Here is a 19498-nt window from a genome sequence, read left to right as displayed (position 1 = left end):
TTCTTCGACGTTTCCTCCGGTTGGTTGTGCGTAGGCAACGAAACAAAGCGAGGATGGAGGGAAGAGAAAATGAAAGCTAGCAGTAAATGCTATTACTGTAATTATTTCATAATCTGTAATTTGTGCGATCAACTATCGGGAACGGATCGCGGTTTTGTGTGTGTGTCTGTGTGCTCTTTATGCTTTATTCGAGTTCGAGTTTGTTCCGTCTTTTTTGGTGATCTGGAATTATGACACTGTGTCGGTCAGAGTGCGTGTGTTGTTCGATGGTTGAATCGAAATGATCCACACGGTGTACCGCCCTCGATGCTTCGTTCTGTGGCAAAAATGGATGCGGCAAACCAACACCAGCAACTCGTGTTCGTGGGACTCGGCGTTAAGCAGGACAAAACGAAGGCGTCGCTCGATCGACCGATGACGGTGGGAAGTGGAAGTGTGTTGCGGTGATCAAACAAATGACAACGATGGACACGCAATCGACGCGATTCGCCTTTCGTCCCGCGATTCGTTCGGATTTTGGTGAACGTTCTCGTCGGGCCGCTCTTTTTCCTTCCATTCCGTTCGCATATTTATTTATTCATCGTTGTCATCCTGAAGGTTTTAATTTAGTTTGGTTATTTAGTTATTTCTCCTTCCTTTTCGCACCCGAGAGCGAGGCCGACGCGCGGTTGCGCTTTCTCAATCGATCGCTTTTCGATCTTTCGGGAGGGTTTTTTTTTTGTTGTCTTCTTCATTTTGCGCCACTTTGGACATTTCTCGTTTGGTGGACACACAGGGGTTGGGAACAACGCTGTGCGACTCATCGATGCGATATGCACGATTTTGCTTCGTTTCTATACGTTTACGGAGGGGGGGATTTTTATTTCTTTCCTCCGCTGTGGATGCTGTTTTGGTGTTGTTTTAGTTTTGCTTTGGTTATTTGTAGGTTTTTATTCGACGTTTAGTGCGGCATAACTTGGCCGATCTTGGCCGGCACATTTGGCTTCCCTCCTTTGGCCCCCTTCCTTCCCCCCCTCTGCCGTGTCCCTCTTGCCCCTTCGCTTCGCTTTATGGGTTGACTTTCCTTGCATCTTAAGTTGCGATCGGTCGCGGTTTTTTGGTCGTGCCCTGCCGGGAGTTTATGTACCGTTTAACTGCCGCAAATCCGAACGCGCCCCGCTGGTGTTGTCATCCTGGCCGGTTATCTCGGTCCGCTTCACTGGCACTGCACCAGCCACCCACCCCTCCTCCCCCCCCCCCCCCCCCCCCCAGGCGGTTGGGATCTGTCCCCAAACATTCCGAAGAGGTGTTCGATTCGAGCGAACGGATGGCTTCTCGTGGTCGATCGTGGTCGCAATAATGTGCTCCCGGTCGGTGTGCTGCACGCGGTAGACGGAAAAGGAACGGTGTGCGACATTCCGTGCACTTGCACGGATCGTTCGAAATGGCGCGTTTTCGGATTTGGGATGCAAATGCAAGGCAGAACCTGTGTTGTCTGTGCAGAGATCGTATCGGGTGGCTCTTTCTTCCTTCGTTTCGCAGGCACAGATGCTTTGCTGGCTGTGTGTAAGTGGCAGTAATTCTTACCCACCCTGCTGCGCGATGGTGGGGCTTTTCCCCCCATGTGTGTGTAGTGCTGGACGATCGTAAAACGATGCGGAACTGGAATAAACCGTTCACGGCGGGAAACGTCATTCGAGGTGTTACAGAAGTAAAAGAGCGCAAAAAAAACAACGCAAATAAAAGAAAATAAAACGATTCCGAAGCAGAGGACGAACCAAATAAATGCTTAAATTTTATGAGTTAGTTAAACAGGACAGTATAAAATGGAGGTAAAACATGCAACGGCTGGTGTGGTTGGGCAGAACGAGAGTTGGCGCTGTTTGCTTTGTTGCTATTTTTGCAGTTTTAATTTAAAATCGTCGATACTGTTTGTAGTTTATTGAACATGAGGACGCCCGGACGCTATCTGGTTTCCCTTTTTTATGTGTGGTTTTCATTTACGAATTACATGAAACGTGTTATTCGGCGCACAACTTTGTACGTTTTATGTATTGGAAACAATAGTTTAGTGTAAGAAACTAGGAGTAATCTAAAAAAAACACGTAGAACATTTTCTCTTCTGCGTTTGTTTTTGTCTGTTTCTGGTTTTATTTGTATGTCTTTCAGGACATCATTTGTTTATTTTATATCTTTCTTTCTTTTTCATGTCTGAATTACGCTTTATACTACTTTTTAAAAAGCAATTATAAATTTTTTTCATTTTTTTCATTTCTAAGCTTTTAAATTACTTAATTTTTACATATGTAGTCAAAGTTTTAGATAGATATAGTCTGGTTTTTGTTACTTCTTTTTGTGTCTTATTTTTTTCGGTATTTTTTACAAATATTTGAATCAAAATTTATGAGTTTTGCAACCTTCAACTGCAAAAGTCTCTTTCAAGCTTTTGCACAGTCTTTTTCCTTTCCCGTAAGAGAAAATAACCATACCAAATCCTTTTCGTTTTATTTGCTGTTTGCTTGAATACATTGTATAATATAGTAATTTTCTTGCATTAATAACATTCTTCTTTTATTTTTACAACTTTATAATTCAAAATTGTAAATAATTAAACAATTGTAAAATCAACCAAATTAAAAAAAAAAAACATTTGTTTTCTTCTCTTTTGCACACTCTATTGTCAAATTTTTCAGTTCAATGTCAGTGTATAAGTCTTAGTATCGTTGGGACAATATGTTTCGATTTTCTCCGCTTTGTTTTCAACCTCGTTCCAACTCTTTAGTACTTTTAAGTTGTCAATTAGGTTTTCGCTTTATTTTCCTTACACTTCTACGACATTGGAGTACAATATTTGCGCCACTAGTTAGGTTGGGTTCGTGTGTGTACGTGCTTTATTTTTTTCTTCTCTCTTGTCTCCTCAATTGGTCCTCTTGCTTTCGCTGTGCGTGTGCTTAGGCTTTTGGCAGTCGAGTGCTGCCCATTTTTATTGTTGGCCTTCCCTTTTGACGGCGTCAATCATTCAATTTTTAACGTCGAAACGTTTGTGTTTGAGCGCCCGTGCCCGTTTTTTTTTCTTCGGGGTTTGGTTATTGTGTGTACCTCCCTCCCCCCTGTCAGTAGAATTGTTTATTTTTTGTTTCAATTTAACTTCACATGTTTCGTACCACCGACGCATTAAAACGCGTTTTGCCCTCCGGGAGGGAAGCACACCACCACCTCGTCGTGGCAATCGTGTGGTGAAGTAGCGAATTTTTTTGTTTTCGAGCCTCTCGTTCACTTTTCGGAGGTTTTGTTACTTTCTCAGCGGTTTATGTTGTGACGAATGTTGTCGTACGCAAATACACACACACACACACGCACGCACTCACGTTGCCTAATTTGGGCAGCACAAGCATAATGTAGGTTACGGGGGTCCATAAGTCGTCAACGATGTTTTACCCGTCGTGACCTTATCATTTACATACATCTCTTTACAGCAGTGGGCTCTAATTTTTGTCGCTTTTTTTCCAAGCGGCTCGATGTTGCCACGCTGGTCGGATTTGTGTTTTGATTGGTTTGTCTTTTACTTCTGCGTGTTTTTCTTCTTCTTCTTGTACGCATTACTGCCAAGCCATTTCGCGTTTGGCATGCTGCCTGTATAAAAGCGGTACAAATTGCTCTTGGCACCCCTTTTTCAACCACTCTACCACCAGTCCAGTCCCCTTTTGCACCGGGGACGAGTTTATCATGATCGTGTGTTTGCGCATTTCGACCGTTGAAAGGTGCAAATGTTAAAACACATCTTTCACCGCATGACATAATGATGCTGAAGCTGGGGGTGAGAGAGTATGCAAAATATCATCGCACACTGCAACACTGTGGGGACCTGTTCGTTTTGTGCGAATGTTTTTTTTTGTGTTTGTTGCAAAACGATAAAGATCTGAAACAAAATAGCAAAAACAGAAAAAAACGCAACATCCACCCACCAGCAGCACCAATGACAGTCAGGTACGGAACGTGACAGCAGCGTCGAACAACTCGAACGTTTCATGTGCCGTCATCAAAACGTCCACCCCGCTCGATTTCCCATGCTATTTTTACACGCCTCTCGATGAAAACAGTCATAAAATTAGAGCTGTCGATTTTTAATGATACACCATACTGGCCCCCCCACCCACCGAAACGGGAGCGTGATTGCCATTGTTTTGTCGCACAATTGATAGCTTTCAATACAACACTACAAACGTCGGTGCGCCGTTGTATTCTTTGTTGTTTCTTCTCTGTGTATGTGTGTGTGTTTCTGTGCGTGTATACTGCACTGGAAGTGGAAAATGTTTTCGTTCTGCACGGAAAATGGTAGTGCTTTTTTCCCTTTTATCAAACGAACATCTTAACCCTTGCAGGAAATGCTGTGAAAGGGAACAATGTAATTAAAGGGATGGTACACACACGCTTAGGGAATTTGTTGCAAGGGTTAGTATTTCGAAATGCAGAGGAATAGTTTTATTGTAAGTGCACGAGACCGTCACCCATTTATTGGGTGACGGGGCGTTGGAAATACTTGGATATATGGAACGTGTTAATGTAAATGTTTGCTGCACATTTGTGGTCACATTTGCGAGTAAATAATTTCGCAAGACACGCACCAAAATGTGCAATGTAAACAAAGGATGTGATAAAGAGATAAACAGAGAATGACCGGAATCATATTCTAAGCCAGCTTTTTTTTGTATGCATTTTGACGTTTCCAGGCTTATCCGCTTTCAATTTTCCGTACAAAAAGCAAGTCAAGTTAAGCCTGGCAGAAAATGACTTAGATTGCTTTCCTAATGAAAACTTAGCGGATACCTGTTCGACAAATGTCAAAACAAACCCATTTTGACGTATGTTAAAAATGGAAACAGAAATATTTAATGAAAACAAAAAAGGATTATTTTAATAATCAGATTTGTACATTGTGTCAAAACTGGAGATACAATAAGGAAACTAACAAATTTTATAACAGAAAAAAATATAGAAATATAAGAATAGACAAAAAGAAAACACTAATAGAAGGCCATCACCTGTTTCACCTTTTTCACATGGGGAAAAAGCATGATAAGAGGATCGCCGAACTGTCAGAAAAAACAACAAAGGAAGAAAAAAAAACAAAGAGAAAAAAAAGAAATAAAAACGCAGAAAAAAAATAGGCAGAGACTCTAACTACATGTCTTTTGCTCAGCAAAATACATGATAGTTTAAAAAAAGTCAAAGCATAGAGAGAAACAAAAAGGAAAAAAAAAATACAATTGACTAGAAGACCCACAGAACAACTAAAAATGAAGATACAAAAATAGATAGATTGGAAAAAAAAGGAAAAGAAACTAACCTACCAACGGCAATTTTAAAACACAAAAAGAAAGAGAAATAGACTGACAGGACTAATCTACAAAGACAGTAAAACTCTGGTTATGAGCCAACCTGGCATCATAGGAGGTAAACACTGTCGACAGAAGAAGAAGAAGAAGACATTGTGTCATATGAATTGTATTTAAAGTTAATTGATTTTCCTTAAATTGTAATTCCCTGTAAACAATCCCTTATGTCATTCTTTACGTCAAAATGTTATGTCCTTCACGAATCTGTTCTGAATAAAACAACAACCTATTAACTGGATTATTTGACAGTTACAGGCTGAAAGCTTAATATTTCTAACTTATGCTATGATCTGTTAGCATAATTTTTCATGTTCGAGGTTATGCGGTTTTTAATGTTTTGTTTTAAAAATCAGATTGATATTGCTTCAAACTATATTTCACAATCCAAAATAATGTATTTTCATTAACTAGTTCAACTAAATAAAAACACACACCCTCCTTTAAGGGTTATCCGGAACAATAGCTAGTGTAGGGAGCGCGGAGAAATAAAATAAACCGTACACTACACAGCGACGCACATTTCGTACATTTGGGTTGCCCGGTGATGATGATGCCATCGCGTGTCAACTTCAATTAGATGGCGCATGAAAACCTTAAGTAACTCCCACCGTCCCCACCGTCCCTCATCCGTCCGTCCATAGCAAAAAAAAAGGGAATTCCACCCCGAATGTTGAGCGTTTCGCTTTGATGAAAGATTTAAATTCATTCAATTCATTAAAGCTACCAGCAGCGCGGCGGTGATGCATGATTCGGTGAAGTAATGTGCTTTTTCCCACACGGAAGCAAACCCGTGTGCCGATTCAGCAAAGGAGACTTTCTGTTGTTGTTGATGCCTGTTGGCTGTGATACACATTACATTCGATATTTTGTACAAAACTCTCCGTCACAGTGGCGTGTTTTTTTTTTTCATGGCTTCTTTATTTTCATATATGCAAAATAACGATAAAACGCAACGCGGAGTAGAGAGAACAACGCGATGGGGCGGATGATGCCATTCGGTACCGGGGGTTGCATAATACATGATGCCAAAATGGAAGGGTTTTATGTTCGAACGCGCTCGAAAATGCGGATCAAAAATACAACACCCAAACCCTTTTGTCTGTGGCCGGTGAGAAGGTTCGATGATTAGATGAGCATAATTGTTATTAGGTCTCCACGAACACGAAACATTTTGCCTGCCTTGAAAAAGGTGTGTGTGTAATGGTTTCGGTCGAGCCGGGGGGGTGGTGGGTATTAAATTTCGGTGCAAAATTTTTAAAACTAACGTCCGAAATTCCGTCCAACGGAACGGGGCGCTGCAATTTCAGCCTTCGTAGCCTTCGAAACCGATCGATCGGTAAATGGAAATGGTTGCACGTTTATTCCTGGATTCGGTGCCAAAAATTCGCCGATAACTACAGCAACCAGCAGTTGCTGTACATGGAACCTTTTTTTTCGTTTTTATTTGCCCAATGTTTCGGATGAAACGGATCCGCTACGATACACATCCACTTTTAGGACGAACGGAATATTTTTCCCGAAAAACCGTCCACGCGTTGCTCCGCGTCATGCTTCGTGCCCTTTTCTTTGCTGTGCCTTTGATGGTTTGTTTAGCCCCGGGGGGAAGTGTACCCCGCGCATGTAACGATCTTCAACGTTCAACGGCACGTGTGCGTGCCAAAATCGGCAGGCGGCCAAACTATTTTGCCCCCCTCCCGCCGAAGGCTTTTCCGGGGGGGGGGGGGGGGGGGGGGGGGGGCGACGACTATTGTTTTCGTCGGAGGCGGAAAAGCGCTGTCGCGGAAAATGTTTGTCATAATAGTTGTTAATACTTCCCTCTTCAATAGGAACGCTCCATTGCGCGTGTTTCCACCCTGGCCTCCCCCCTGGCTTCATCATATCCCCACGCCTCAATTTTTCCCAAGGTAAACTTGTTCTTTGTGTTTAAGATCTTAAGAAGCCGCCTCCCGAAACTATGCCACACGAACGAACCGGTTCGATCCCGAACGGAAAATCGCTAGTGATGCCAACTCATGTGTCGCTTCCCACCCCCCCAGGGAAAACTTTCATCTTCCATCGGCGCTCGCGCTAGCCACCGTTTTTCCGGCTTTAAGTGCTTTCGACGGGGTACACGGATCGATGAGTGAATTTGGCATCTACACACGCTTTGCCGAAAACCAGCATGCTTGTTTTGCCTTGCGGCGTCCCCCCCCCCCCCTACATGCCCAATCCTACCTCGGAAGGCTCTTTAACTGCCACCGGTAAGGAAAACAGTTTACCTAACCCCCCTTATCATTCTTCCTTGCCACCCCCCCCCCAAAAGAGCCTTTTCTTCGTGCGCTTTGGAGAGTGAAAGGATAATTTTAACTCAAAATCGTGGCGGTTGTGGATGTTTTCCCCACTCGAGCATAATTTGCTTCAATTGATCCCCGGAACTGCTGGAACTGCACTTACTGGCCAAAGGGAGGAAAAGGCTGCTATTAGCTACTCGTTGACAGTGAGGGGCGTCCCCAGACGCCCCAGACGGTCGATTAGAAGGTGGACCACATTAGGGTGAGCGCAAAAGCGAAATTTCCCGGAAGGTGTTCACCGAAGGCATGCACCGGGACAAAAGAAGAAAAAAAAGTTCCTACAAATGTCACGCATGTGTGTAGCGCTGCTCGGTAATCATCATCATTGTTGTCGACGAGTCGGGTCGAGCGACACAATTCAAAAGCTTCCACCAGCCGAAATCGATAAAGCGATTGCGTTCCGAATTTGGAATGTGGAACCCTTTGGAGACATTGGAACGCTTTGTGTGTGACTCCCTTTGGGGAGTTCTCCTGGGGAGGTTTTCCCCCAGGGTTCCCAGGAACAAGAGGGATCTCGCGTCACTATCATTATAATTTTCCACCGGGACAGCACTGCCCTACATTCATCGACATGTGTCGATGGTAATATATGCGAATTCTTCCTGCATTGTCGTAAAATATGCTGAGCTAATGAAAAGTTTGTGCAAAAGGATGTCCCGGGAAAGGACACACCGAATTGACATGCAATTCGGTCTGTCCGAAAAAGCGGCCCATTAATACCGGGTGAATCAATTATACCACACATGCGTTATAACTGCACTTTGAGATTATCTTTCCTGTCTCTCTCTCCGCGTGGACGTATCTATATACAGGCAGTTCCCGAGATACGCGGTTCCTCTTATCCGCCGATTCGGAGATATGCGGTTTTTGAAAATTTGACAGAAGAGCTAGTGAGCTGACAGATGAGCAAAATCTAATCAAAAAGATGAAAGTTGGTCGAAAATACCTTTTTTTGTTACATAAAACATTTCTTTCTAACTTATTTTAATGTATTCTTTCTTAAAATCGCCTGATTCGGTGAAAAAATTAAGTTCAGAGAAGCAAGTCGACCCTGTGACTTCGAAGTATAAACGAAATTGCACCAGGATTCAACTTACGCGGAAATTCGAGTTACGCGGATTTTCCCGGATTATAGCGGTCCGCTATCATAGCGTATCTCGAGGACTGCCTGTATATATGAACTTTCGGACCTCCGGAGCGTGAAAGATGTTCGGGACCTGGGACGAGCAATAAAATCTTTACAACTTCCGAACTCATCTCCCCATCTCCCCGGGGGGTGGCGTTCGAACTGTTCGCGTAATTGATGTTAAGCTCACTCGGCGCTCTGTGTGTTAAGGCCCTCTAATTAACATGCGGCCGACGTATTATGGCGGCGGCCAAAAAGTGGGCGGCCACACATTGACGTACGCGGCGGCGCGGCACTTCACAAAAGCAACAACCAAAATCTGGAAACGGAAGAATGATGAGAAGAACATAAATGTATGTTGTTGGCACCGTTTGGTAAGTTGTGTCCATTGGCCAAAACAAAAAAAAAGTGGCAAATTGCCAAAAAGGAAGCAGGAAGTGTTTCTTAACACCTTGCAGTTTTGCTTTTCCACTTTCCACATCTTCTGGTGGTGTTGGTCTATTTTATGGTCCATTTTGAAGACTTCACCTCACCTCACCTCTGCGTGCACCAAAAGTCAGTTCCCGGAGAGGGGGAGGGGGCTTTCAAAGTGGTCGCAATTAGAAGAAGGTGTGCAACCTTTCAATATATTGCCGGCCACTCACGTCACTCTCCTGCAGGCACAGACCCATCCTAATCATCAGCTTGACTTTGAGCCCTAACGATGGGCTGTTGGAGAGTGTTCGCCCAAAAAGGGACACAACCTGGACAACTAAGGGGAAGCAGCAACAACAACAACAACAACAAAACGCACCCCGAAAACAACAAAAACAAACCAATCCCGGGTTGCCGGAATCCTTGAAGCGCTTGAACTATTTTGATCCTAAGAAAACAGTTTCCTTTTGATTTTCATGTGCCGTTTGTGCCGGGCCTTTTGCCTTAATCTACCACCTCTGCTGCTCTGGACGAGTTCCTGAGTGAATGGAAGGGACTGCACAGTCTCATCATCAGGTGCGTCTGTATGGGTGAGTTTCTTGCGAGGTTTATTCTTCCTACAAATTCTTGGTGTCCTGCATTTTTACGATATACGGTCCCTCCTGAGCGAGCGGAACATTTCCGGAGGAGACCCAAGAGTTGGGAGCAACACAGCAGCAGAAGAAGTCCTTAGTCCCGGAAATGCCTCCAGGCTACGGCGGTCCGCACAGGGGTACACCTTAGGATGTTTTTCTTACTGCTTCACCATTTGGGCTCTCTCGTTGCCGTCTTGACGGTTGTGTTGAGCAGAAAAAAGGGACCAAAAATGCAAAGAAATGGTCTAGGAACGTCATCCAGAGAACGCGCTGTCCGCTTGTTCTGGCACAGAGTAAAAAGCGCTTCTTTTCATACACGAGGAGGAACGACGATGTAGGGATAGTTTAAACGTTCTTCCATTCGATCTCTTACACTCTTCTAAACGGCTTGCTTGCACACCGCTTCCTTCACCGCTGTGTTTCCAATTTTTATTCGACTGTAGACGACCGTTTTTTTTTTTTGGTTCAGCGTAGACTCCGGCACCAACTCGGGACGCGCGCACTTCAACGGAGCCATTTTTGGGCTTTTACGCTCCGGGGTTCGAGTGCGTCGAGTGGTTGTGGAACACCGAAACTGATGGAATTCCATCGCTTCCTCCTCCGCCATTCCATTAGCGGTTTTGCTTTGCCGGGTTTCCATCTTTCTTTTCTTATCGGAGCACTGGTGCTGTTGGCACTGGTATTTCCTTTGCCAGACGCACCCCCAGTAGTTTTCTTGCGGCTATCCAACCAACCAACGAAAACAAACAAAAAAAAGAAAACCCCTCCAAAAATCATTGGAAATGTACATTTTTCCGCGCCACTCGGCTTTCGGAAGCGCATAAACATCTCGAAAGCACAAAACACACCTACCGGTATCGGTCGTCCCCGCACGTATTCTATGCGATGCGCTGTTGCTCTTTCGCCTGCGGGGCATTTTTCTTGGACAAGAATTAGGAAAAAAAGCGCTTGGCCCAGTCGATGCCGAGGGAAGCTCCCAAAAGGGAGTTGAAAAGTTCCATCGCCTTTCCGCGCCGGCAGTGGTTCACAGGATGCGACGAGTTTTGCTGCTCGACAAAACCAACACAACGCATGAAGAAGATGCTACGGAAACTTCTCGCCCCGGGTTCCAGTTCACTGCCAACGAGTTTCCCAACTTGGTGCAGCGTTGTCCACCGGACGCAAACTCTCCACAGGTGACGCTGTTGTTGAGCATCCCGTTGCCTTGGTACTACTGGCTGACAAGGGTAGCAAACATTTTTCGTCTGCAAAAGGTCGAGACATTGGCGGACAAGCGTTCCAATGTTCCAAAACATCGCCCGAAGCTATCACCCCTTGGGTGTCCACAAGAGAGGATGTCCTGGATGTCCCGAACGGTACGGCATGTTACCACAGAGCCCACAATGCGGGGATATGGGGGGAGGATATGTACTTCACTAACGTTTACTTCTCCATGAGCCCACAACCGTTGTTTATTGTTGTGTGGATCTTACACCGATCGGGTCGCATTAGTTGCAGGCTTTGACCGTACCACTTTAAGGACCAAAGCGTTCCCTTCGGGCGGTTTCTGAAAGTCCTTTTCCGATCCACTTGGTCCAATGGGACCGGAGGGGACAGCACCAGCTCCGGACCACCTTTGGCAACCCGGGGATACTCGGCAACAACGGGAGGACTGACGGGATAAAAACCACTTGTTTATCGCATGCTACCTTTTTCCCATAGTCTCGCACCTTTTCGGTAGCCGTCGCTGTCGGTCTTAATCCGCTTGGATCTGTTACCGTCGAAACGCGCTAGGATCGGTACAAGGATGGGAACGGTAAACGAAAAAAAAACATGGAAACGTGTACACCATGGCGCTGTGTGTTCACCCGGCCCGGCACCTGCGTCGAGATTAAGTAAAGATTTAAGAAGCGTGACGATAAGCACTTTTTCCATTGATCCGATTCGATTGAGCTCCATTCCCAAGAATCCGGTACACCCATCGACACAACCGGAAGGTCTTTCTCCACCAGGGGACGGGAAAGGTGTTGATAGAAAAACGAGAGGTTTGAACTGGGGATACGGGGATTCGATATTGTTATTTTTCGCTTCCTACGAACTCGATATCGTCTGATATCGGCGGGCGCAATCGATTGGGAGATTGTTTTGTATTTTTTTTAAATACAGCAAAGCACACAGCAAAAGGTTTGCTGTTTTTGTTTTTCACTCCACCTCGGATGTTTTGAATTGATATTGTGCGGCAAAAACGTGCGCTCCACAGGAACGGCAATTTAATGTTTGGCCACCCCGAAACGGACGCCCAATTCAATCGTACGGATTATCTAAGACTTTTCTGGAATTGTTCCGGTGAAGATTAAGCGGTTATGTGTCGCTGTATTGCTTTGTTATTGATCGTTAGAGTTTTGTGGTTTTGTTTTGATATCGTAAATGAATGGGCGGCAATTGAGGAGCTGTTTTCGAGTAAGTTCAAAGCGTAAAGGATTTTCAATGGGATTTAGTTTTTATCTTACAAAATCCTAATACCATTGAAGTTGTTTAATGTGCGCGTGTTGGCCACTGGTCCCCAGATTCGATTGGATGGATGGATTTCATTCATCTACAATGATCTAGCCTTTCTACGCAATATCGCCTTTCTTGGGACGTATTGATAATTGATCATCTTTAAGTCCCTTAATTCCAAAATCCGTAATTCTGCTTATTGTCAATCTCGTTCATCTTGACATGGGCCACATTCCTGATGAGGTATTCCGAGCAACATCAGACTATTTATTCCCAAAATCTACAATCTTCAATCAGCGATCAAATGGCGATCTTCAACAGGATCACCCAACCATGGATGACGCGAAATGCTTCCAAAGATCCGCGTCACCCAAAATATGGGTGACGGGCTTTTTGCTCTTAGAATAAACGAGTTGTTTTGGAATATTTAATATATTACGCACGCAGGAATCTATACTGAGTTGCGCTTGATGTTGAATGTATTAAACTAGAACTACAGGGGAACCAGACCTTAAATGACGCTAATTATTTTTCAATTTCCCCACCAAGATCACCAAGATCTTATCATTTGCAGGTACTGTTGGTTCCTTAAATTCTCCACAGTTATTCAGTAGCAGTAATGATACCAACAACTTCAACCTTACTTGACTCAAATGACCCTAACAAGCTGTGAAAGTTCTCTGTTGGCAAACCCTTTAGTTTGTGGTTTTGCTGTGGAGATGATACCTGGCGTGAAAACTTCGTTCTACTCAACTGAAAGGGTAATATTATCATATTTCTTAAGGACAAAAAAATACACCAAATCCTTCCTTCAAGCGTATAATCCTATTACTTGTTTGCATACAATGAAAAATGATCTTGTAATGAATGCCCTCTCGCGCGTTCATTAACATATATTTTAAATTCACCCCATCCTCCCCGATGTGTTTATTAATATCGAAACTATGAATCACAAAGATCATATGGTCTCTTTCATATTCTAATGAATCACCAAACTATGGTAGGGCCGTGTTAGCGTACAGCCCCGGGAAAACTGTCACCACTTGGGCCAGTCGACGCCGTACACTGACAAGTTTGTTACTCATGTCCACCTCATACGACCGTCGACGCAACAGTCGGCGAGACGGGGAAAATAATCCTTAAGGGTAAGCCCTTAATAGTCGCCACGGTGGAACTAATGAATTTAATAGCACACACATACAGCCTGGCATCATGTGATCATCTCAGCCTGTCCCGGGACTGCTGATGACGGCTATGATGAGGCGCCGACGATAATGATGCAGGCACGCTGATAAGCGCGTCATAAATGTAATCAAACTCATTCGAATTCTTTCCACAAGTTGCGCTCCGCCTCGTTCGAAGCGCCGCTTGCAAGGGTATCATTCGCTCCTCGATACACCCGGGTAAGTACATTTATTCCTCGGTCAGCATTGAATTATGTGCTTCCTTCAATTACACGGCTGTGCGCAGCGCAGCACATGTCCCTGCTTTCGGGACATCAGAGACAAAACCCGGAGATCACCCAGCGGTCGCAACAATCGGTTCGGGCTCTCGTAACTTGATGCGGTGGTTTATGCCACTGGTTTCGGTTATTATTGCTGGCCACACACACATTCGCTACCGGCACTCATCCCCCTTCACGGGATGAGGGATATAAATATGGTTACGGCGCAGTTTTCGACGATAGTTTTCCAAGATTTCGCCATCGTTGATAAAAGTGTGTGGCCGCACCCCCGGCGGTCGTCATCGGTTGCTCGCTGCACGGGAAAAAAACAGGGAAAAGCGTCGCCCCTTTTGGCTGCTGCTGTTTTTGTTCCGAATTTTGGTGCAGGGGTTATGCGATAATTCGATACTGCCGGAGAGCCCAGCCACCACTAACCTTCCGGGGTTGAAAGGTTCACTTCATCGTGATATGAAGCGAGCAAAATCCATTCCGCGCGTGTGCGATTGCAATTTCGGCAAGGATGTGTTGATATAGAGGACAATTCGGGTCGAGTGGTTCGAATTGTCTGTGAATACTATGGACCAAAACCAGCGTGTCCCTTTTTACAGAAAGGCATTAAAAGATACATTTTTGGAGTTTAAATTAACAATTTAAACAACAAAAATTTAAGTAAACATTAGACCAATGAATAAAATACATAATATTGCTTGCAATATAATAATTTACCGCGGCAATTGGCACGTGTTTGCTCTTTGCCGGTTTTACCACCAATTCCAGGGGTGTCCATCAAGCCAAAGCCATCAAGAAAAGTATTTTTTATGTTTGTTTCTTTTTTTTTCGCTTTTATTTCAGCACACGACCCACGAGCTTGGCGTGAACATTTGTGAGTGTCCCTTCCGCACATATGGTGGCATTTTCCGTCAACAACTCAATATTCTGTCAGCGGAGCGCGGCAAACCCAAAAAGGCAGGTATAGGAAGCAAACTTCTATTCTACGATGATAGGGAATTTATGAAGATGGTTCTATCCAGCACATTGGAAGGTAAAGAAGATTACAATTAAATTGTTAATATGCATTTCGAGCCGTCGGAAAGCTACTGTTTGACTTTGCTACAATAAAACAAATGAAACCATTTTTTGGGGTGCTAGATACCTTCACACACACGATTGGGTCGTAAACGTGTGTGTTAAACCGTCGTCCGGCATGTTGATTGGCCAAAAGCTTTCCAATTCTCACCCGTATGGATGGAAGCACGGTGGTTCTTGTCGTAAAAAAAAATCCCCCATCCCCGAATAAGGTTACAAGCCAAACGGTCCCGATCGTAAAAAAGTCCATCATGACGTGTTCGGGCTCGGAAAAACGCTCTCAGATAGGGACATTTGTGTGCCGGCCGTAAAAAAAAGAAGCTTCCACTGTCTAAAGCAACCAGAGGAAGGAATTGAAGATGGTGGGAAGAGCTCAAGGAACAGCGAGAAAAAAAAGCGAAAACCATCTCAAAAAGACGCACCCATCCACATCACGTCACGATTATGATTACTTTTAATAACAAAAATCGACAGCTTTTTTTTTTTGTTGGTGACCAGGTCGTCGCGCCTGTGAGACGCGCATTTTCCAACCATAGCGCCCTAAGAACAGCGCGAAACCATTACGAGTCGGTGGTGGTACGTGATGAATTTTTTGGAGGTTAACGAATGGAAAAGCAGCAATCTTACACCATTTTTCCATCCCACTTGTACCGGGGGAGACATTCTATACACGCGTCTCTAGCATTTTTCAAGAGATGCCAGAGCGAAAAATAAAAAACACCCAGAATAAACCACCACCACCACGCCAGAGTGGTCTGATTGTCGTTCATCAAGAGTTTTGATTACTTAAGATGCTGTCCATGGCTTAAGATATGCTGCTGCTGCTGCTGCTGCTGGGGTTTGATATGATTTTTGTTCACGTTTTGTCACGCTGCCCGTCATGCAGCCTCTTCCACAGCCCGTCCTCGAGGGAAACATTACTCGACGTGGAAAAATATCTCGTGGATATCTCGGTGTGTTTTTTTTTAAAGCTTGCAAGGGCCATTGGCACCTGACGGGCAGAAGTTTGGTCAAATTCGCTCACGATAATACACTTTGGCACGCGGTGGAATTCGGCCGCCAACCTTGCGTCTCTGGATGGGAACAGTCTCGGTGGTGGAAGCGCACTGCAGCAATGTCAGTGTCTCTACGAGAAGTTTAAAGTGCTCAAACACGCTTTACACGCCAATATCCCATGCTCAAAAGCCGGGAGTGGTCCCGAAGAATCAACCGAAATGCATGAATTAAAAATTTAATTTGTACTGCATTTGATGAACAGTGTTTTTTTTTTATTGCGAATTAGTTTATGGGTGTTTTGGACGTGTGGTGTGGAGAGCGTTTGGTAGAACGTTGTATATATCGGATGGCTGCTGAATAACGTATTAATCTGCGTTAACCCTCTGAAGGAGAGTGAGCACACGAGGGAGGAACAGCTGGTCAGCACCAGCTGAATTAAAACTCCAATTTCTTGATTTATGCTGCGTTCTTAATGGGTGGATGTTGAAATTAAGTAGAGTAATTTATAATGAAACATTATACATTTCTTTTCGGAATTATATTGGCGTTATCTCGTCGTCATAAAAAGGAATCTCCAGCAGGATGTAACTTCAACTGAAACTGTATTGTAATTTCTAAAAATTTGTGTTTTAGTTTTTTTAAACCACACAAAATAAACTTCAAAATTGCATATTAACTTATGACCCAATGTCGTCAGAATGTCGTCCTGTTTAATAAATTCTCTACTCAAGCAATGTGTATTATTCGCATTCCGTGCCATAAAACTTGCCAATGGAGGACATTTTTCGTTAAGAATTCACATCTTAAATATTTTAACTCAAATTATGTTCGATTTTGTTATTTACAAAACCTTGAGAATGACTCTTTACCACAGTGTTAGACAATGGAATATTGGTCAGTGATACGGTGGAGCTTAAAGGGTGTCCCAGAAAGTATAAGCACGATTTAAAAGTTAGATTAAAAAAAACCTGTTCCCGAAACTTAATGTTTATTTGATAAATAGAATTTGTGGAGTGTTTTGTACTATTTCAAAAAAAAAAATTGTGCAGAATGCTTTTGCGCTTTTCAACGGAAATGCCTCGCATTTCAACAGACGCTATTGAAAAAATTAGTTTTAATGCACTAGCTAGTAGCTCTGAATGTAAGCAATCAAGCATATCAAGAATCAGCTGTTTTACGCCCTCCGTTTACTAGATACGTCATTTAGAAATCGTGCTTATACTTTCGGGGACACCCTTTAAGCTGAATAATCTAGAATTTGAAGGGAAGTTTTCTTGTATCTTTCGAAGATAGTTTCAAGATAGCGTGTAATGTACAATAGCATATTCGTTTTGAATAATAACCACAAACAAGTACAAGAATTCATTACTGTTTACTCCTACATAACGAACTTATCTTGGAGAATTCTCGTCGAACTGCTGTCACCAATGAATGCAGTCAGGTTTAAACGTCAAAACGAGGTGCTTGTCTATCAACCACATGGTTTTAGTATTGTTAAACAGTGCTAAAGCTTATCAGTAAAGGTATTTTAAACAATTAATAAATTATGTTATCTTATTTCACTTATCTACTACAAACAATAACACTCGTGTTGACATTCTAAGACGAGTAGAATACTCCAAAGCGAGTTCGATACGTGAAGATAAACCAGTTTAAGTGCATTTACATTCAGTTCGTTATTTAAACATGCTTTATGTACTGCAAACAATTAAATTGAAAATGGTTTGAAGTCAGAATCAGGAGGACAACAAGTTCCATGAGATTCGTGGCCCAAATGGACGAAGAATTATAAAGTAAGATGATTTTTTAGTATTTATATTTAATATTGGTTGAAATATTTGTAACATCAAAATGTTCCTCTTTTGTTCTAATAAACAACATCCACGCCTTTAACATTGTTACTGCGGGAGTTTAATACAACGTTAATGAGCAATGTGCTATCTTGGTACTTGGTACTGTTTAACTGCAAGACAAAACAAAAAAAGGCAAAAATATAACAATTCCTTTCTTAACCTCACTTCTACGCAGATGAAACTCGTAAACGAAAAGAATTTCTTCATGTAGGACTTTTGATATTCATTACCACCTTTACACGCTTGCAAATGGGCCATCAGTACCGTCAGTGCTGCTTATCAGCACCAGAGGCCTGTTATTTCCCTCATTTCGCTTTTGCTCCCCCCCTTCCATACTGCGTCCCACATTAAACCACCAAAAAGCACGGGAACCGTCCTAGATAATAATGGAAAGTGAACTTTGCATACCTTTTTTTTACTCCCAAGCCGAAACAAAATTCCATCCCTCTTGGAATCGGCCACCAATGGGGAATGGTTCGTTACTCCCGTCCCAAAGCCATGGGGGAAAAAAAGGTGCATTTAAAAAGTTACGTTAGAAATAAAATAATCATAAAATGCTCATTCGCTCTCACCTTTCGCCGTGGTGTGGCGAGACACACACAAACAGGCAGGTCCAGTGGAGGGCTTATGACAAATTAATTACCACCTCAACCTTCTCACCTACTCTGCATCATTATAGCGCGCCCAGCCGACCACTGTTGCCGATCCCATATTCATCCATCCTTTCTGCGCTGTTCAACTGACCCAGGGAGACACTCTGGGGTGCAAACGCCAAACAAATGCATTTCCGGGTGGCCAACGTGAAGGTTGTTCCTAATTTGTGTCCGCCAACGAATGACAAAAAAAAGCACCCCTCTCCCCCGGACTAGAAACAACACCCAATTCCCCCAATTTTCGGTTCGGTTCGGTTCTTTCTGTCTGCCCTTGTCCCGGAACTCGCACACCGTGGAAGTTGAATTTTTCATTAAGCCGTGCGCGATTTAGACTGAATCAAATTTCCACCCTTCAATGTGGGGGGGGGGGGGGGTGCTTCACCCGTGATGGGTAAACATAATTCACCCCAAGAGCCGCACATCATTTCTTTTGTTTCGTTCCGTTTCACCCACTCCTGTCCCTTTTTTTTTGGGGTGGCTCTTCGTTTTCATAATGCTTCGTCGGACAACACCTTCTTTTCTCCGGAGGTATTGGGCCTTTTTTTACATACACATCCGCACGCGGGATGGGTTAATGTTTGGCTCGCTTGTTTTTTTTTGTTTTTGAGGAAATGGACAAAGCGCTACCTACCCCCCCTCTCCCCTCTCTGGTGATCCGTGAACCGTGAGTCAGTCACGCGCCGTTTAGTCCAGTCCGGGTGCTGGTTAGGGGTTTTTTGGGGTATTTCTTCTCCAATTCCAGTTCCAATTCCAGTGCCAGTCACCGAGCAACTCGTTTGCCTCCCCAAGCACCTCATACACACACACACAGACACGCAGTAGTCTCGGTGGAGTTTTTTTGGGCAAAAGTGCCGCGATGGTTCGACGTTGATTTGGTTTAGTTTTTGGCGTGTTTGGATTTTTCGTTTCTTCTTCATGCTTGCCTGTCAATTTAACTGAGCATAAACCGAGCCTGCTACTGCTGCTCTGGGAATGTACTAGACGTGTGTGTGTGCGTGTCTCAAACGCGTTTGAAACAATTCCATGCTCTAAGTGTGTGTGTTTGCGTAGAGAAAATCATTCAAACATTGCTGATGGTGGTGGTGTGTGTGCCACCAGGAGAGAAAAT

General features: G+C 43.8%; 1 long non-coding RNA gene across 1 annotated transcript in view; it reads left to right on the top strand.

The window, feature by feature from the left end:
• LOC128298352 (uncharacterized) overlaps positions 1 to 14714 on the top strand; it is a 106427-nt gene extending 91713 nt beyond the window's left edge. Inside the window, exon 3 of the long non-coding RNA XR_008287264.1 lies at positions 14655 to 14714. This is a non-coding gene — a long non-coding RNA (uncharacterized LOC128298352). The remainder of the gene's footprint in view (positions 1 to 14654) is intronic.
• The last annotated feature ends 4784 nt before the right edge of the window (positions 14715 to 19498 follow it).

Source organism: Anopheles moucheti, chromosome 2 (assembly GCF_943734755.1).
Source record: "Anopheles moucheti chromosome 2, idAnoMoucSN_F20_07, whole genome shotgun sequence".
Taxonomy (NCBI): Eukaryota; Metazoa; Arthropoda; class Insecta; order Diptera; family Culicidae; genus Anopheles; species Anopheles moucheti.
Note: the sequence above shows the minus strand (reverse complement) of the source record. Positions and strands in the feature narration are given on the sequence as shown.